The 21,707-nt window shown below is 38.2% G+C and overlaps 1 protein-coding gene across 1 annotated transcript in view; it reads left to right on the top strand.

Moving 5' to 3' along the window:
* The window catches only part of LMNTD1 (lamin tail domain containing 1), a 445,486-nt gene that overhangs the window by 130,343 nt on the left and 293,436 nt on the right, over positions 1-21,707 (top strand). The gene's annotated exons all lie outside the window — the stretch shown is intronic.

Here is a 21,707-nt window from a genome sequence, read left to right as displayed (position 1 = left end):
TCCCCATAAGGTTAACAGCTGATTTCTCAGAAACTCTACAAGCCAGAAGGGAGTGGCATGATATATTTAAAGTGATGAAAGGAAAGAACCTGCAACCAAGATGACTCTACCCGGCAAGGATCTCATTCAGATTCGACAGGGAAATCAAAAGATTTACAGACAAGCAAAAGCTAAGAGAATTCAGCACCACCAAACCAGCTCTACAACAAATGCTAAAGGAACTTCTCTAAGTGGGAAACACAAGAGAAGAAAAGGACCTACAAAAACAAACCCAAAACAATTAAGAAAATTGTAATAGGAACATACATATCTATAATTACCTTAAATGTGAATGGATTAAATGCTCCAACCAAAAGACACAGGCTCGCTGAATGGATACAAAAACAAGACCCATATATATGCTGCCTACAAGAGACCCACTTCAGACCTAGGGACACATACAGACTGAAAGTGAAGGGGTGGAAAAAGATATTCCATGCAAATGGAAATCAAAAGAAAGCTGGAGTAGCAATACTCATATCAGATAAAATACTTTAAAATAAAGAATGTTACAAGAGACAAAGAAGGACACTTCATAATGATCAAGGGATTAATCCAAGAAGAAGATGTAACAATTATAAATATATATGCACCCAACATAGGTGCACCTCGATACATAAGGCAAATGCTAACAGATGTAAAAAAGGAAATTGCCAGTAACACAGTAATACCGGGGGACTTTAACACCTCACTTACACCAATGGACAGATCATCCAAACAGAAAATTAATAAGGAAACACAAGCTTTAATTGACACAATAGACCAGATAGATTTAATTGACATTTATAGGACATACCATCTGAAAACAGCAGACTACACTTTCTTCTCAAGTGCACACGGAACATTCTCCAGGATAGATCACACCTTAGGTCACAAATCAAGACTCGGTAAATTTAAGAAGATTGAAATCATATCAAGCATGTTTTCTGACCACAAGGCTGTGAGATTAGAAATCAATTACAGGGAAAAAACATAAAAAACACAAACACATGGAGGCTAAACAATACATTACTAAATAACCAAGGCATCACTGAAGAAATCAAAGAGGAAAGCAAAAAATACCTAGAGACAAATGACAATGAAAACACAACGATCCAAAACCTATGGGATGCAGCAAAAGCAGTTCTAAGAGGGAAGTTTATAGCAATACAAGCCTACCTCAAGAAACAAGAAAAATCTCAAATAAACAATCTAACCTTACACCTAAAGGAACTAAAGAAAGAAGAACAAACAAAACCCACAGTTAGCAGAAGGAAAGAAATCATAAAGGTCAGAGCAGAAATAAATGAAATAGAAACAAAGAAAACAATAGCAAAGATCAATAAAACTAAAAGCTGGTTCTTGGAGAACATAAACAAAATTCATAAACCTTTAGCCAGACTCATCAAGAAAAAGAGGGAAAGGACTCAAATCAATATAATTAGAAATGAAAAAGGAGAAGTTACAACAGACACTGCAGAAATACAAAGCATCCTAAGAGACTACTACAAGCAACTCTAGCCAATAAAGTGGACAACCTGGAAGAAATGGACAAATTCTTAGAAAGGTATAAGTTTCCAAGACTGAACCAGGAAGAAATAGAAAATATGAACAGACCAATCACATGTAATGAATTGAAACTGTGATTAAAAATCTTCCAACAAACCAAAGTCCAGGACGAGTTGGCTTCACAGGTGAATTCTGTCAAACATTTAGAGACGAGCTAACACCCATCCTTATCACACTCTTCCAAAAACTTGCAGAGGAAGGAACACTCCCAAACTCATTCTCTGAGGCCAGCATCACCCGGATACCAAAACCAGACAAAATACTATAAAAAAAGAAAATTACAGACCAATATCACTGATGAATATAGATGCAAAAACCTCAACAAAGTGCAAACAGAATCCAACAACACATTAAAAGGATCATACACCATGATCAAGTGAGATTTATCCCAGGGATGCAAGGATTCTTCAATATATGCAATTCAATCAGTGTGATACACTGTATTAACAAACGGAAGAATAAAAACCATATGATCATCTCAATAGATGCAGAAAAAGCTTTTGATAAAATTCAACACCGATTTGTTGTAAAACCTCTCCAGAGAGTGGACATAGAGGGAACCTACCTCAACATAATAAAGGCCGTATATGACAAACCCACAACAAACATCATTCTCAATGGTGAAAAACTGAAAGCATTTCCTCTAAGATCAGGAACAAGACAAGGATGTCCACTCTCACCACTATTATTCAACATAGTTTAGGAAGTCATAGCCACAGCAATCACAGAAGAAAAAGAAATAAAAGAAATACAAATTGGAAAAGAAGAAGTAAAACCGTCACTGTTTGCAGATGACATGATACTATACATAGATAATCCTAAAGATGCCACCAGAAAACTAATAGAGCTAAAGAATGAATTTGGTAAAGTTGCAGGCTACAAGATTAATGCACAGAAATCTCTTGCATTCCTATGCACGAACAACAAAATATCAGAAAGAGAAATTAAGGAAACAATCCCATTCACCATTGCAACAAAAAGAAGAAAATACCTAGGAATAAACCTACCTAAGTAGGTAAAAGACATGTACTCAGAAAACTATAAGGCACTGATGAAAGAAATCAAAGATGACACAGATTGTGAGATACACCATGTTCTTGGATTGGAAGAATCACTATTGTGAAAATGACTATACTACCCAAAGCAATCTATAGATTCAATGCAATCCCTATCAAATTACCAATGGCATTTTTTACAGAACTAGAACAAAAAAAGCTTAAAATTTGTATGGAGACACAAAAGACCCCGAACAGCAAAAGCAATCTTGAGGGAAAATAACAGAGCTGGAAGAATCAGACTCCCTGACTTCAGACTATACTACAAAGCTACAGTAATCAAGACAATATCGTACTGGCACAAAAACAGAAATATAGATCAATGGAATAGGGTAGAAAGCCCAGAGATAAACCCATGCACCTATGGTCTCCTAATCTATTACAAAGGAGGCAAGGATGTACAATGGAGAAAAGACAGTCTCTTCAATAAGTGGTGCTAGGGAAACTGGACAGCTACTTTTACAAGAATGAAATTAGAACACTCCCTAACACCATACACAAAAATAAACTCAAAATGGGTTAAACACCTAGATGTAAGATCAGACACTATAAAACTCTTAGAGGAAAACATAGGAAGAACACTCTTTGAAATAAATCACAGCAAGATCTTTTCTGACACACCTCCTAGAGTAATGGAAATAAAAACAAAAATAAACAAATGGGACCTAATGAAACTTAAAAGCTTTTGCACAGCAAAGGAAACTATAAACAAGAGGAAAAGACAACGCTGGGGTTGGAGAAAATATCTGCAAACAAATCAACGGACAAAGGATTAATCTCCAAAATATATAAACAGCTCATGCCGCTCAATATTAAAAAAACAAACAACCCAATCCAAAAATGGGCACAAGACCTAAATAGACATTTCTCCAAAGAAGACATACAGATGGCCAAGAGGCACATGAAAATATGCTTAACATCATAATCATTAGAGAAATGCAAATCAAAAGTACAATGAGGTATCACCTCACACCGGTTAGAGTGGATATCATCAGAAAATCTACAAACATCAGATGCTGGAGAGGTGTGGAGGAAAGGGAACCCTCTTGCACTGTTGGTAGGAATGTAAATTGATACAGCCACTGTGGAGAACAGTATGGAGGTTCCTTAAAAAACTAAAAATAGAACTACCATATGACTCAGCAATCCCACTACTGGCATATACCCTGAGAAAACCATAATTCAAAATGACACTTACACCCCCATGTTCATTGCAGCACTATTTACAATAGCCATGGCATGGAAGCAACCTAAATGCCCATCGAGAGATGAATGCATAAAGAAGATGTGGTACATATATACAATGGAATACTACTCAGCCATAAAAAGGAACGAAGTTTGGTCATTTGTAGAGATGTGGATGGACCTAGAGACTGTTATACAGAGTGAAGTAAGTCAGAAAGAGAAAAACAGGTATCGTATATTAACGCATATATGTGGAATATATAGAAATGGTACATATGAACCGGTTTGCAAGGCAGAAATAGAGACACGGATGTAGAGAACAAACGCATGGACACTAAGGGAGGAAAGCTGGGGTGGGGTGGGATGGGTGGTGGTGGGATGAATTGGGAGGTTTAAGAATTTGGAAAGAAAGACATAAAAAAGACTCTTTATGGTTTTTCATAAAGTTTTACCCTGAGTAAGTAGCTGTAAGAAATCTCCTTGTCTTCTGATTAATTATATAGTTTAGAGTTATCTTTATTTTTTAATATCAAAAAGAGGTAAAGTGTTTACTTGCTGTGGATTCTTCCTGCTGGTGCAATTTTTGTAACATTTTGCCTACTATCTGGAAAACAAGATTGACCTCTGTAGTTAGAGGCTAATTTTACTTGGGTCGTGTAGGCTTTTTGTGGATTCATTCACTAACCACTTACTATATATGTAAAAATGTGCCAGGCACTGTTGGTTGAGCAAGCTTAACCTTTATGCACTGATACCCACTGTCTTCTGCCAGAGTGACTTCTGTTTTGCCTTAAGTGTGCCAAGTTAGGCATGAGATTTAAACTTATATCAGCTTATCATTTGTTTTCTCTCTCTTGACATACTTTCACCCTTTTTACTCTTGTACTTTCACCAGATGTGGTCCATCGCTTCACTTGGTGACGCATCTCGTGTGATTCAGCCAGTTTCTTTAATACCCTTTGTCCCATCAAAAAGCTGTATCTTTTAAATTACTTTCCGAAAGAGACCATGTCTCCAGAAACTTTTGGATATAGCATACCTGGTTCAATTCAGAGGATGTATTCCCAAAAATGGTAGGATCATTTCTATATGGGTTCATTGGAGGACAGCCTTAAGGAGATGCTCTCCAGACAGTCAACACGGACAGTCTGTCTTTGCTGGTCAGTCCTCCAGCTTGCAGTGATGTTTATGATGTTTATGAAGGTCAAAGGACTTTCAAATATAAGTAAGTGCCTCATGATATTTATTCTATGATTCCTAAGTCATTTTCTTGAAGACGCATTGTGGTCTTCTTATCTCCTTACCACCTTTTCTAGGTGTAAGTATTGCTTGCATACTTTTTGACTTTTGTCAGATGTTATGGGTCAAAACTGTTCACCATAACACACAATAAATAGTAGAAAGAACAGACATAGAGTAGTAAACAATACATGTTTTAGAACCCACTCAACTCAGGAAAATGAGGTAGAGTACTCTTTGGCAGAGGACCTTTGCAATGTGGTGGACTAATGCTCTTTAGCCAGGAATATGTGTACAGTACAGTGTGTTGGCTAGATCTCACTGACCGAGAAGGTACCTAGAGCATGAGCGGGGTGGGGCGGGGTGGAGGAGAGACATATATATGCATAAAGTTTACTGTAATGCATATATGTGTGTGTATTACATAGGCACCCATATACACAAGTTACTTTTTAAAAGAAACTATTTCAGAGATTTATAGACATTTAATGAATCCGCACTGCGTTCAGCATTATCATATTGGGTCTATGTGTATTCCCTACATATGAATTTCCAGAAAGTGCTTAAGTGAATGCTCCCAACAAATTATAATTAGGTTTAGATTGTCCACCTGATGTTTCATTTCTTTCTGCAATAAAATTAGTTGATGATATATTCATTTACAGTTGACAACTGAGAAAACAGAAATCTTGCTATATAATCCAAGGGATTCCACTGGACCCTGCTGCCTCTCAGAATTCAGTGAAACTCAGGTATTTGGACGATGAAACAATTACTTACAATTTTAGTTTACTTTGCCATGTCATTCCTTACAAATCATCTGTATGCTGCCTTCTAAGTGCCATGTGGTTACTTTTAATTAAAATCCTAAAGAATAAGAACCAGCAAAGTGTATCATCATTATTATTCATGGTGCATTGTTGGCTAGACCCTTCATAAAAATGTGTAACACAAAATTGTACATTGTGAATATTTATGGAATTATCCTACAAAGAAACTGAGCTTTTAAAAAAAATCTAAACAAGCTATACTTCATGAGGAAAAATCTAGTTTATAAAAGAGAAATGTATCAGATAATCTATTGTAATGATTAAGTGAATGAACTTGTTAAAACATGAATTGGCTATAAAATGTCATAAAATGTAGCAGATTAAGCTACTTTTTCTGAAGTCTTGCCAGATTTTTTTAATGAGTTAATATATTGCTTTTTAACAAAGAACTCCTGCAGGCAGAAAAGAAATTATATCTGACTTAAAAATTCCCATCATGCTTCATTCTCTGGTGTACTTTTGCAGCTTTGATGGATTTGTTACATAATCAGCTTTCAATGGCTTCTTTTATTATAAAACAGAGCATTATTGCCTAAAACAGCCCCACTCCCATTTTTTTTTCTTCCCTCAGTTTCTGAAATTACAAATGCATTTAAACAATGATCAAGTCATGCTGCAGCAAGCACAGGGAACAAATGAACAACTGCAGCAAGAAATTGCTAAACTTGGGTCTGAAATGCCAGCATTGGAGAAAAACCTGAGATCAATAGTGCTCAAAAGTGTGAGCTGATGGAAAATAGGATATAACTCCATTGGGCTTCCTACCTGCTATTTATGCTTGCTCTTCACATAACCCATGGACAGTTGGCATTATGGAAAACATTATAAAACAGTTACTTGCCATTTCTAACTATGCTGTGTATTTGGAAAGTGTACCGATGCAGCTGTCATACTTTTTTTTAAAACTACTGGGCTATATAATAATTAGAAAGAGAGATGGAATTTAATTAATGCAATAATAAAAACTATCTGACTTAAAATTTGCTTTACAATCAACCCAACATGTAGTAGATAGAACTCGTTAAACTCAAGGTATCCTTGAACCTTCAGATCCCATTGAAAATACGTTGCTGCTTTTTATTTATTTCAGATCAAACATCTTAACCTTTCTCCACGTATTATATTAATTACCCCCAGACTAACTCAATGTACTTTTCTCAGCAACAAAAGCCAGATTTCTCACTACAAAATGAGAGACATTTTCTTATAATCATGAGTTGTTTAGAATTTACCAAAGATATGAAGGTTATATAAGTATCACCAGCTATTGCTACACACTCTTTTAATCTAATGTTACTAGACAAAAAGAATAATTCATGTTATCTAGTGATAATGATTCCATAACATTGTGAATATGCTTAATGCCACTGAACTGTACATTTTAAACATTGTTAAAATAGTCAATTTTGTATTATATATATTTTGCTATAATTTAAAAAAAACAAAAAAAAAATTAAAGTATAACTATGCAGTGTTCCCTGGACCCCCACTACCAAGTTTAAGAAGAACACTTTAACGTTGCTATCTTATGAGAGTCCTTCTAAGATCTCATCTTTCCACTTCTGTCTTAACAGCCCATCCCTGTCCTGACCTGAATTTTGTGTTCCTATTCCCTTGTTGTATTGTTTAGTCTTGCATGTCAAAGAGCTTTATAAGTGGAATCTCATGCCATGTATTTTTCTGCAATAGCTTTTTTGTTTAATCTTTAATCTCTGAGATTCATTCACATTGTTACATGTAGTTGTATTTCACTATTTTCACTGTTATATAATATTCTATCCCATGGCTATACCATAATCTACTTATTTGTTTATGGTTGATCTTTGGGTTGCTTCTCTTTTATCCTTTTTCTTTTTCTTTTCTTTTCTTTTCTTTTTTTTTTTTTGGTTATTACATGGAGTGTTGCTATGAGCCTTTTTTCTCCCTGTATATATGGGCAAAATTTTTTATAGTGGTATTTTAGCTGTCCCTGGAACAAATGACTGCTCCATTGATTTCCCTACCTCACTGTGCAGAGTTTATTCAGTAGCCGTACAATCTGACAGACATAGAGATGCCTTATTTTGTAGTCAGACGGACCCAGTTTCAAATACTTCCTCCTTCACTTAGCAGATGTATGAGGTTAGATAAGATCTCTGGGCTTCGATTTCCTTATCTCTATCTTGGGACTAATAATAGCTGCCACACAGCGTTTTTGAGTAGATTTAATTAGATAATCTACTTAAAGAACTAATTATTTAATACATGCTCAGTAAATAGTAATTATTAGTGGTATTATAATTACAGAATAGATGGCTGTACCAAGAATCACTGTGCAGAGATACTTCAATTTTATTCAAACAAAGGAGTAGAAATTTAAACTCCAGGGAAGGTAAAACTTACTGCAGTCAGATCTCAGAGCTAGGAGCAGTAGGACAAATGAGTTGGTGCCGAAGCACCGGGGCTGACACCCATAAGGTGAGACAAGGGTACAAAATGTCCTCACCTTCTCCATTGTCCCCAAATCCCCATTAAACTTCTAGTTTAATCCAGCTGTGCCACAATAAGCAACAAGGAATAGAGTAATTAGGGAGATGGTGGCACAAGAGCACATTTTATTCCCTTATTGCACTTGGAGGGTGGAGTAGAATCCTTCCCCATGTCTCTATTCATGTTGAGCTCATGGGTAGCACAGAGATCTTGTGATTAACCCTAAATCGTGAACAAAAAAGACATATTGCTGCCCTTGAGGAGTTTATAATATAGTTTATAATCTAGGGAAGATAGCAATCCCTATGAAACAATTGGAGAGTAATGAAGAAAAGGTAATTGTCCAACTGTGGGGTTTAATTTAATAGCTACATCCTAGAAAAAGCTAATTGATATAATAAAGCATTATTAATTAAAACTGGCTATATGTTTCAAAATTGACCACTTGTTTTTAAAAAAGGCAAACGTGCTTTTAATCCAGTATTTTGTTCCCTATCCGAATATCATCAGTGGTGGTGCAACCTGATGTCATATCCGCTTCAAGTTAATTTGCTGCATTGTCTTTGTGTTCATCATTATTTTAAAAAGTAGTTGTTCATTTGATTGACAGGAAAGGTGGATCAACTCTTTGCAGCTTAAGTGAATTAACCTGGCCAAGGTTACCTACAGACAGGGAGTCATTTTCACAGACAGAGCTGAAATATTTAAACTTGTAGCTCTATACTTCTCCATCCCCCTGCTTTTCCAGCTCAGGTGAATATCTATTTTTGTCTGGGAAGTTTAAGTAAGGCATCGTGTTGGTGACAGGGTGAATGGCTCTCACAGGGAACCTGAACTCTGGCTTCTCAGTGAGAGCCTGAGCCTGCCTCTCCGCCAGGATGCTTTGCTACTTATCAGGGGAACGAAGACAAGTGGATGTAGGTCCCACTGTGCTGCAGCGCCTTCAAAAATACAGCACCTGTGAAATATAAATCAAGACTTCCATTTCTGAAGCAACTGCATCAACTCTTTAGGCCAGAGGATGGGTACAGTTTAAGAAGATAATTTGCAAAAGCCTTTCAAGAGTCATCTTACATTAAGATACTCAGAAAACAAATGACTGAAAGAAACAAAAGCATTGGCCACTCCATTGTAAAATTTAAGATGTATCTCTACTTATACAACTTGTTCTGAAATAAGGCTATTATTCTCCCCAGGTGGCAAATATAGATGTAAACACCCAGCTAGCAAAGTCTTCCTCTCTGAGTGTATAGATTGCCTCGTTTCCAAGAATAATGGTTTAGTGAAGGTGTCAGCTGTCATACTTACAGCCGTCACTCATGCTACATTTGAGATGATGTGCTGTGTGCTCATCCATGCTTAGGGCAGGATGCTCATCATTCGACCAGGAAATGAGGCTTCTGACATTCTTTTTGGCTGTTAAAAATAAAACGCCTAAATATGTGTGCTAGCTCACTGCTGAGTAAACATCTTCATTCACAGTACACCTTTGATAATCTTTCCTGAGGTCATTAGAGGATGTGTGCTCCCTCTGACCACAATTGAAAGCGCTTGGGTACAGCTAGCCTGTCTTCATGGCTTAAAGACGGTGACTGCTTTTAGAAAAGGAAATATTCTAATAAAAATAGACACTCTTAAAAAGAGGTAAACCAGAGCATTGATTTCCACTATAATTCTTGTGTTGTGTTCAGCAAAGCAAATAATTCTGCAAGTAATTAGGGCATACCACCTCTTTAAGGTTTTCATATATTCAAGTATTTTTCTCATGTGCTTCCTTCTAAAATAATTCCTTATTATTGAATTAAAATCTGTTGAAATCAAATGTGAATCTGAATTTGTTTTATACTAGAGAAAGTGGAGAGGAACTATTTCACACTGATTGGCCCATCAGAAAAAACTTTCGATAGAAGGATTTGTTAATCATTTAGATCCCAAAGGATCTATCTTGGGAATCACCATTGGCGTATGTGATGGAATGGCCCAATTATTTATTATTGAGATGTAAATGACACATAACACTGTATTGCTTTCAGGTGTATGGAATGGCGTAGTTCTGATAAAGGCAGTTGGTTAGGTATCTGGTCTTGTTTTTGCTCTTTCACCTCAACAGATGATGTCACCTTGTTATGGTTCTTCTCTAGTTACTTGATCAATGTCCATCAGGTTTCTAGATAAAGAAATGTTTCCAGAGTTTATGCCTCTGCTTGTGGATAAGTCAGTTTTTAGCATCAAAATGTCAGAGAGCTGTTGTGTTAGAAGATGAGGGACTCCAAACGGCAGGTGGCTGGTGGTTGAGTTTTCAGATGTCTTCTGTGATGCTGAGTCAGAGGGCACATGGCAGGCTCCCTCCCTACTCATTTCTGAACTCTAGATTCTTCCTCACTGCTTGAGTGTGGTGGGGGTCAGTAGCATCCTTGATCCTGGAAGTTGTTTGAGATGCAAAACCTCAGTCCCCACCCTTAGGTCTACTGAATCAGAATCTGCATTTTAAAAAGATCTCCGGCTGACTTATAGGCACGTGAAAGTTTGAGAAGCCTTTCTCTACTGAAACAAAGATTCATTCTATTTGGACTTTGCTAACCCCTCCCTTTGCCCTATTACTTTAAGCCATTCCAAATAGTCTTCACTATTCAATTTAATTACCTACAGATAGGGATTACATGTTAGATTCTGCCTTTTCTGGTAGAATATGAACTCAGGATTAAAGAATGGCAATACAAAAACTGGGACATTTATAAATTAAGTCTTAGACATTCTAAGAGTGTTACATTAAAAATGTATTCTTAATGGATTGGTCTACTCAAAACTACTGGCTAAATACAATACTTCTTAAATAATGATAATTACAATAATAATATTCATACATGAAATAGGAGAATGAGAATTCTTTTTACCTCAGAATTTCTGTATTTTGTGCTTTTGTTGGTATCATAATTGCCATCACATTGGCAAAGGATCATATTGATTTAAACCTGAAGAAAATAGGTAAATAGATGCCAAAGTCTTAGGGAAGGTTCCTGAAGATAATGTCCTCAGCATTTGAAAATTTAAATGAAAATGTTTCTTCTTTTCTCTTCTTGAAGCTGGATACCATGGATAGTTTTTGAGTCACACATGTCTGTGTCACAAAAGGCCTAGGCTTCTTTGGGGGAATGTCGCAGTTCTATTGGCTCAAGCCACATTCAGAATCCTGGGATAGTCTCTTCATTTGACCACTCTAGGATAACATCAGTAATAGTGATTTCAGCTCAAATCTCTGTAAGCATGTTATATTAGATGGGGTCAAACTTTTATGAAAAGAAAAGAAAAAATTATTCAAAAGTAAGCAAATAGGCAAATTACAGTACTCTAACACCCCACAAGGAAAATTATTTCCTGTATGCTAATCACTATTAATTACTTAGTGTACATTATCTTCAATTCTGTTACATAGGAACCGTTATTCTTAGAGTTCGAGAAACTGAGGCTCGGGAATTCCCTGGCAGTCCAGTTGTTAGAACTCCGCACTTTCACTGCTGAGCACCAGGGATCAATCCCTGGTCGGGGAGCTAAGATCCTACAAGCCGCGTGGCACGGCCAGAAAAAAAAAGAATCTAAGGCTCAGAGAAATCTAAAAACTTTCCCAAGCTTATACACATAATAAATGATGGAGCTTTCAAACTGAAGTCTGTACTTCCCACAGATAGGATCTTAATAGGCTACATAGCTGTTAATCACTTGACATATTAATGAGTAATTGCCATTTCAGGCATTAGGGAGAGGCAGCTGCAGGTAGGAGGCTCCTACAATACTCCTCAGCCCTGATCACTGGAGTCCTTGGTACCGCTGGCTAAGAGTAACTCTATTGAAATGCTAGATTCAAGTGAGCCCAGGTCTCCGAAGGCCCGGCTTGAACTGCCCGTAAGGGGTTTGTGTTCATTTGGCAATTTGTTTTTATAACTACTGTAACTTTGATCAATGCTGCTCTTATATTCTATTTCCGGAAGGTATTTTCTATATTATTACTCTTTCTCATTTTTATATTCCTCCTCGTAAGTCCCTTTCTTTCCTTGTTATAGGCACACTCAAACCTCCATCCTAAAAAAACAACCACCACCACCCACAAACATTTTTCCTTGACCCCGATTCTCCTTCATACTATTGTTCCTTTGTTCTACATCCCATTACCCTCTCATTCTTCTTGAAAGAGTAGCTTTATCAATTACCGTCTATAAATCATTATTTTTCATTCATTTCAGAACCTGTTACCCTCCAGTTTTCTCTTCCATCACTCATTGAATCAAACGTAACCATGATTAACAAGTTTTATTACGGTAACGTCCAATAGCCTTCCTTATGGAGGAAAACGGAAATGGAAACAGAATATAAACTATGTTTATGGAACATCTACTGTAAGCCATCTTTATGCAGTGAATTTTATATATATTTTCTCATCTAAGCTTCATAGTAACCTTGTGATATTTTATTTATTTATTTATTTATTTTAACATCTTTATTGGAGCATAACTGCTTTACAATGTTGTGTTAGTTTCTGCTGTATAACAAAGTGAATCTGCTATATATATACATATATCCCCATATCCCCTCCTTCTTGTGTCTCCCTCCCACCCTCCCTATCCCACCCCTCTAGGTGGTCACTAAGCACCGATCTAATCTCCCTGTGCTATGCAGCTGCTTCCCACTAGCTATCTATTTTACATTTGGTACTGTATATATGTCAATGCTACTCTCTCACTTCATCCCAGCTTACCCTTCCCCCTCCCTGTGTCCTCAAGTCCATTCTCTAGGTCTGCGTCTTTATTCCTGTCCTGCCCTTAGGTTCATCAGAACCATTTCTTTTTTTTTTTTTAGATTCCATATATATGTGTTAGTATACGGTATTAGTTTTTCTCTTTCCGAATTACTTCACTCTGTATGACAGACTCTAGGTCCATCCACCTCACTACAAATAGTTCAATTCCATTTCTTTTTATGGCTGAGTGATATTCCATTGTATATACGTGCCACATCTTCTTTATCCATTCGTCTGTCAATGGGCATTTACGTTGCTTCCATGTCCTGGCTATTGTAAACAGTGCTGCAATGAACATTTTGGTACATGACTCTTTTTGAATTATGGTTTTCTCAGGGTATATGCCCAGTAGTGGGATTGCTGGGTCATATGGTAGTTCTATTTTTAATATTTTAAGGAACTTCCATACTGTTCTCCATAGTGGCTGTATCAATTTACATTCCCACCAACAGTGCAACAGGGTTCCCTTTTCTCCACACCCTCTCCAGCACTTATTGTTTGTAGATTTTTTGATGATGGCCATCTGACTGGTGTGAGGTGATACCTCATTGTAGTTTTGATTTGCATTACTCTAATGATTAGTGATGTTGAGCATCCTTTCATGTGTTTGTTGCCAATCTGTATATATTCTTTGGAGAAATGTCTATTTAGGTCTTCTGCCCATTTTTGGATTGGGTTGTTTGTTCTTTTGATATTGAGCTGCATGACCTGCTTGTATATTTTGGAGATTAATCCTTTGTCTGTTGCTTCGTTTGCAAATATTTTCTCCCATTCTGAGGGTTGTCTTTTTGCCTTGTTTATGGTTTCCTTTGCTGTGCAAAAGCTTTTAAGTTTCATTAGGTCCCATTTGTTTATTTTTGTTTTTATTTCCATTTCTCTAGCAGGTGGGTCAAAAAGGATCTTGCTGTGATTTATGTCATAGAGGGTTCTGCCTATGTTTTCCTCTAAGAGTTTTAGAGTGTCTGGTCTTACATTCGGGTCTTTAATCCATTTTGAGTTTATTTTTGTGTGTGGTGTTAGGAAGTGTTCTAATTTCATTCTTTTACATGTAGCTGTCCATTTGTCCCAGCACCACTTGTTGAAGAGGCTGTCTTTTCTCCATTGTATATTCTTGCCTCCTTTATCAAAAATAAGGTGACCATATATATGTGGGTTTATCTCTGGGCTTTCTATCTTGTTCCATTGATCTATATTTCTGTTTTTGTGCCAGAAACATACTGCCTCGATTACTGTAGCTTTCAACCATAGTCTGACGTCAGGGACCCTGATTCCTCCAGCTCCGTTTTTCTTTCTCAAGATTGCTTTGCCGATTTGGGGTCTTTTGTGTTTCCATACAAATTGTGAAATTTTTTGTTCTAGTTCTGTGAAAAATGCCATTGGTAGTTTGGTAGGGATTGCATTGAATCTGTAGGTTGCTATGGGTAGTATAGTCATTTTCACAGTGTTGATTCTGCCAATCCAAGAACATGGTATATCTCTCCATCTGTTTGTATTGTCCTTAACTACTTTCATCAGTGTCTTATAGTTTTCTGCATACAGGCCTTTGGTCTCCTTAGGTAGGTTTATCCCTAGGTATTTTCTTCTTATTGTTGCAATGGTAAATGGGAGTGTTTCCTTAATTTCTCTTTCAGATTTTTCATCATTAGTGTATAGGAATGCAAGAGATTTCTGTGCATTAATTTTGTATCCTGCTACTTTACCAAATTCATTGATTAGCTCTGGTAGTTTTCTGGTAGTATCTTTAGGATTCTCTATGTACAGTATCATGTCATCTGCAAACAGTGACAGCTTTACTTCTTCTTTTCCGATTTGGATTCCTTTTTTTTCTGTGATTGCTGTGGCTAAAACTTCCAAAACTCTGTTGAATAATAGTGGTGAGAGTGGACAACCTTGTCTTGTTCCTGATCTTAGAGGAAATGGTTTCAGTTTTTCACCACTGAGAACGATGTTGGCTGTGGGTTTGTCATATATGGCCTTTATTATGTTGAGGTAGTTCCTCTATGCCTACTTTCTGGAGAGTTTTTATCATAAATGAGTGTTGAATTTTGTCAAAAGCTTTTTCTGCATCTATTCAGATGACCATATGGTTTTTCTCCTTCAGTTTGTTAATATGGTTTATCACATTGATTGATTTGCGTATATTGAAGAATCCTTGCATTCCTGGGATAAACCCCACTTGATCATGGTGTATGATCCTTTTAATGTGCTGTTGGATTCTGTTTGCTAGTATTTTGCTGAGGATTTTTGCATCTATATTCATCAGTGATATTGGCCTGTAGTTTTCTTTCTTTGTGACATCTTTGTCTGGTTCTAGTATCAGGGTGATGGTGGCCTTGTAGAATGCATTTGGGAGTGTTCCTCCCTCTGCTATATTTTGGAAGAGTTTGAGAAGGATAGGTGTCACCTCTTCTCTAAATGTCTGATAGAATTCACCTGTGAAGCCATCTGGTCCTGGGCTTTGGTTTGCTGGAAGATTTTTAATCACAGTTTCAATTTCAGTGCTTGTGACTGGTCTGTTCATATTTTCTATTTTTTCCTGGTTCAGTCTCGGCAGGTTGTGCTTTTCTAAGAATTTGTCCATTTCTTCCAGGTTGTCCAATTTATTGGCATAGAGTTGCTTGTAGTAATCGCTCATGAGCCATTGTATTTCTACAGTGTCAGTTGTTACTTCTCCTTTTTACATTTCTAATTCTGTTGATTTGAGTCTTCTCCCTTTTTTTCTTGGTGAGTCTGGCTAAAGGTTTATCAATTTTGTATATCTTCTCCAAGAGCCAGGTTTTAGTTTTATTGATCTTTGCTATTGTTTCCTTCATTTCTTTTTCATTTATTTCTGATCTGATCTTTATGATCTCTTTCCTTCTGTTAACTTTGGGGTTTTTTTGTTCCTCTTTCTCTAATTGCTTTAGGTGTAAGGTTAGGTTGTTTATTTGAGATTTTTCTTGTTTCTTAAGGTAGGATTGTATTGCTGTAAACTTCCCTCTTAGAACGGCTTTTGCTGCATCCCACAGGTTTTGGGTCATCGTGTTTTCATTGTCATTTGTTTCTAGGTATTTTTAGATTTCCTTTTTGATTTCTTCAGTGATGTCTTGGCTATTTAGTAGCGTATTGTTTAGCCTCCAAGTGTTTGTATTTTTTACGGATTTTTTCCTGTAATTGATATCTAGTCTCATAGCGTTTTGGTCGGAAAAGATACCTGATACGATTTCAATTTTCTTAAATTTACCAAGGCTTAATTTGTGACCCAAGATATGATCTATCCTGCAGAATGTTCCATGAGCACTTGAGAAGAAAGCATATTCTGTTGTTTTTGGATGGAATGTCCTATAAATATCAATTAAGTCCATCTTGTCTAATGTGTCATTTAAAGCTTGTGTTTCCTTATTTATTTTCATTTCAGATGATCTGTCCATTGGTGAAAGTGGGGTGTTAAATTCCCCTGCTATGACTGTTTTACTGTCAATTTCCCCTTTTATGGCTGCTAGCATTTGCCTTATGTATTGAGGTGCTCCTATGCTGGGTGCCTAAATATTTACAACTGTTATATCTTCTTCATGGATTGATCCCTTGATCATTATGTAGTGTCCTTCTTTGTCTCTTGTAATAGTCTTTATTTTAAAGTCTATTTGGTCTGATTTGAGAATTGCTACTCCAGCTTTCTTTCGATTTCCATTTGCATGGCATATCTTTTTCCATCCCCTCAGTTTCAGTCTGTATGTGTTCCTAGGTCTGAAGTGGGTCTCTTGTAGACAGCATATATACGGGTCTTGTTTTTGTATCCATTCAGCCAGTCTGTGTCTTTTGGTTGGAGCATTAAATCCATTTACATTTAAGGTAATTATCAATATGTATGTTCCTATTACCATTTTCTTAATTGTTTTGTGTTTGTTATTGTAGGTCTTTTCCTTCTCTTGTGTCTCCTGCCTAGAGAAGTTCCTTTAGCATTTGCTGTAAAGCTGGTTTGGTGGTGCTGAATTCTCTTAACTTTTGCTTGTCTGTAAAGGTTTTAATTTCCCTATCATATCTGAATGAGATCCTTGCTGGGTAGAGAAATCTTAGTTGTAGGTTTTTCCCTTTCATCACTTTAAATATGTCCTGCCACTCCCTTCTGGCTTGCCGAGTTTCTGCTGAAAGATCAGCTGTTAACCTTATGGGGATTCCCTTTTATGTTATTTGTTGTTTTTCCTTGCTGCTTTCAGTATTTTTTCTTTGTATTTAATTTTTGATAGTTTGATTAATATGTGTCTTGGCATGTTTCTCCTTGGATTTATCCTGTATGGGACTCTCTGTGCTTCCTGGACTTGATTGACTATTTCCTTTTCCATGTTAGGGAAGTTTTCAACTATGTCTTCAAATCTTTTCTCAGACCCTTTCTTTTTCTCTTCTTCTTCTGGGACCCCTATAATTCTAATGTTGGTGTGTTTAATATTGTCCTAGAGGTCTCTGAGACTGTCCTCAATTCTTTTCATTCATTTTTCTTTATTCTGCTCTGCAGTATTTATTTCCACTATTTTATCTTCCACGCCACTTATCAGTTATTCTGCTATTGATTCCTTCTAGAGAATTTTAATTTCATTTATTGTGTTGTTCATCATTGTTTGTTTGCTATTTAATTCTTCTAGGTCCTTGTTAAACGTTTCTTGTATTTTCTCCATTCTAGTTCCAAGATTTTGGATAATCTTTACTATCATTACTCTGAATTCTTTTTCAGGTAGACTGCCTATTTCCTCTTCATTTGTTTGGTCTGGTGGGTTTTTACTTTGCTCTTTCATCTGCTGCATATTTCTCTGTCTTCTCATTTTTTTTAACTTACTGTGTTTGGGGTCTCTTTTTCGCAGGCTGCAGGTTCGTAGTTCCTGTTGTTTTTGTTGTCTTCCCCCAGTGGGTGAGGTTGTTTCAGTGGCTTTGGTAGGCTTCTTGGTGGAGGGCACTTGTGCCTGTGTTTTGGTGGTGGGTGGGGCTGGATCTTGTCTTTCTGGTGGGCAGGGCCATGTCCGGTGGTGTGTTTTGGCATGTCTGTGAACTTAGTATGATTTTAGGCAGCCTCTCTGCTAATGGGTGGGGTTGTGTTCCTGTCTTGCTAGTTGTTTGGCATGGGACGTACAGCACTGGAGCTTGCTGGCCATTGGGTGGAGCTGGGTCTTAGCACTGAGACGGAGATCTCTGGGAGGGCTCTTGCCAATTGATATTACCTGGGGCCAGGAGGTCTCTGGTGGTCCAGTGTCCTGCACTCGGCTCTCCCACATTGGAGACTCAGGCCTGACACCAGGCCAGAGCACCAAGACCCTGTCAGCACATAGCTCAGAAGAAAAGAGAGAAAAAAAGAAAGAAAAAAAAATTTTTTAATAAAATTAAAAAAAATTTTTAATTATTTAAATAAAAAAGTAATTAAAAAAAGAAGAGAGCAAGCAAACAAATAAACAAATCCACCAATGATAACAAGCACAAAAAACTAAACTAAGATAAACATAAAAATCAGAAGCAAATCAGTTGCAGACAGCAAACCCCAAGTCTACAGTTGCTCCCAAAGTCCACTGCCTCAATTTTGGGACTATTTGTTGTCTATTCAGGTACTGCAGAGATGCAGGGTACATCAACTTGATTGTGGAGATTTAATCTGCTGCTCCTGAGGCTGCTGGGAGAGATTTCCCTTTCTCTTCTTTGTTTGCACAGCTCCTGGGGTTCAGCTTTGATTTTGGCCCCACCTCTGCGTGTAGGTCGCCCTCAGGCATCTGTTTCCTGCCCAGACAGGATGGGGTTAAAGCAGCGGCTAATTAGGGTGCTTTGACTCACTCAGGCCGGGGGGAGGGAGGCATACGGTAGTCACAATTGGAATGCGGGGCGAGCCTGCAGTGGCAGAGGCCGGTGTGACGTTGCAACAGCCTGAGTGTTCTCTTGGGGAGGTTGTGCCTGGATCTCGGGACCCTGGCAGTGGCCCGCTGCACATGCTCCTGGGTGGCGGGGGGTGTGGGTAGTGACCTGTGCTTGCACACAGAATTCCTGGTGGCAGCAGAAGCAGCGTTCGTGTTGTTCATGCCCGTCTCTGGTGTCCACGCTGATAGCCATGGCTCACACCCGTCTCTGGAGCTCGTTTAGGCGGTGCTCTGAATCCCCTCTCCTCATGCACCCCGAAACAATGGTCTCTTGCCTCTTTGGCAGTTCCAGACTTTTTCCCGGACTCCCTCCCAGCTAGCTGTGGTGCACTAGCCCCCTTCAGGCTGTGTTCACACAGCCAACCCCAGTCCTCTCCCTGGGATCCGACCGAAGCCCGAGCCTCAGCTCCCAGCCCCCGCCCGCCCCGGCGGGTGAGCAGACAAGCCTCTCGGGCTGGTGAATGCTGCTCGGCGCCGAGCCTCTGTGAGGGAATCTCTCCGCTTTGCCCTCCGCACCCCTGTGGCTGCGCTCTCCTCCGTGGCTCCGAAGCTTCCCCCCTCCGCCACCCGCAGTCTCCGCCCGCGAAGGGGCTTCCTAGTGTGTGGAAACCTTTCCTCCTTCACAGCTCCCTCCCACTGGTGCGGGTCCCATCCCTATTCTTTTGTCTCTGTTGTTTCTTTTTTCTTTTGCCCTACCCAGGTACGTGGGGATTTTCTTGCCTTTTGGGAGGTCTGAGGTCTTCTGCCAGCGTTCAGTAGGTGTTCTCTAGGAGTTGTTCCACATATAGATGTATTTTTGATGCATTTGTGGGGAGGAAGTTGATCTCCACCTCTTACTCCTCCGCCATCTTGAACGTCCCCCCACCTTGTGATATTTTAAATCATCATCATTATTATAATTTAAAACTTAGGGAACAGGTTCAGAGCCTTTAATAAAAATTAAGTAGAAATCTGATCCAAACCCAGTTCTATCTGATTCAAAATCCCATCTTCTTTCATTACACAAGGAAAGAAAGGAAGAGAGGGAAGAAGGGAGAGAAATCAGGAAGAATGGAAAGAAAAGATGAGAAAAGGACTGAAGGCAAGTAAGGGAGTAAAGATTTGAATTCAGGAAAGTTTCTCTGCAACAAGCAAGAGAGTCAAATTGACCATTCCATTAATTTCGTTGCTCCTACTGTGTTTTAATTTTATTGTACAGGAATACCTTAATAGAGGCCTAAACACAGATCATAGAAATAGGGGGGAGAAAAATCAGCATTGGTAACAAAAATGTAGTATACTTAATGGAAAGACCTCTGATTCTCTGTTCAATTATGTTTTCTACTGAAATGAAGGCGACATTTAGGGTATCTACTTGCTAATACTGCCACCTTGCTCAACTTTCTGAGGTTTTCGCTAATGCCCAAGAAACTAGAATATAGAGCTGATGGTGAAGGAATTTACTGATCCATGTGTGCTATTTGAATTTTCTTGAAATTACTCAAATTTCCCTGGCCTAGAAATCAGGGCAGAATCTCAGGACAGATGGCTTGGTAATGAGTTTTTCACCTCTTTCAGCTGCCAAGCAATTTGGAAATTGCACGAGGCCAGGCTCTGTCAGTGCAGTTCGGCACTTCAACTTGAAGACTAGTCTGACACCAGGAAATTGTCATCATCAGCTAATGCTTAGCAAGTGTGGCACGCCAAGTGTCATGAAAATGGAAAGAAAAAAAATGCTCTGTTCTGATTATAACTTCCTCACAAGTTTGGGATGCAACTGATTTCTCTGTCGAGCTAGAAGTTCAACTTCTATCTCCAGTCCAGGCACCCTTCTTAGTTTTGTCCCCATGTATTTATCTATTGGACATTTTTACTTGGATATCATGCAGATACCTCAAAGTGCCTACGCTCAAAACTGAGTCCTTGACATTACCCAAGAAAACCCTTCTTGCTCCAGTGTTTCCTATCTTAATAAGTATTAATATCATCCACCCATCTAATGGTTCAGACCTGAAATCTCTCTTGATTAATCCCCTCCCTCCCTGCACCATATCCATCCAATCACCAAGACCTGTTGGTTCTACTTCTTAAACATTTCCTGAATCTGTCCACTTCTCTCCATCCCCATCCCCATCATTAACTTTAGGTCACCATCAAATTTGACCCATACTCGGGTGTAGATCCCTCACTGAAGGTCATTAGTTTTTCCTATTCTGCCCAATCCATTTTCTCTATGGAGCTGGAGTGGTACTATACATCACATCATGCCATTCTCCTGCTGGAAACCGTTGCATGCTTTCCACTGGTTGGGAAATGAAGTCTGAACATCTCAGCATAACTTAGAAGGCTCTTATCCACCTCCTCAGCATCATTTCTTACCAGTTAGTCATTTAGTTAGGAAATATTTATTGTGTTCCAGACCTTGTTTAGGCTCTGGAAATATGGTAGAAACTTACATACTATTGGGAGCACACAGACAATAAGCCTGGAAACAAATAAATGAATAATGATTTTAAGTACTGACAAATATTCACCAGGGAGATATTTGTGGGACCTGCCTCTTATAAGCTTTTCCCTATTCCATCTAAACTAACTTACATGTTTCTGACATGTGCTCCCCTATAAGCATATGTTAAAATTGTTATAATTTAGCACCCTTTATTTCTTGCTTATCTATCTTCTGTGCTGGATCATTACAGAT

The sequence above is a fragment of the Eschrichtius robustus genome, chromosome 13, assembly GCF_028021215.1.
Source record: "Eschrichtius robustus isolate mEscRob2 chromosome 13, mEscRob2.pri, whole genome shotgun sequence".
NCBI classification, from domain to species: Eukaryota; Metazoa; Chordata; class Mammalia; order Artiodactyla; family Eschrichtiidae; genus Eschrichtius; species Eschrichtius robustus.
Note: the sequence above shows the minus strand (reverse complement) of the source record. Positions and strands in the feature narration are given on the sequence as shown.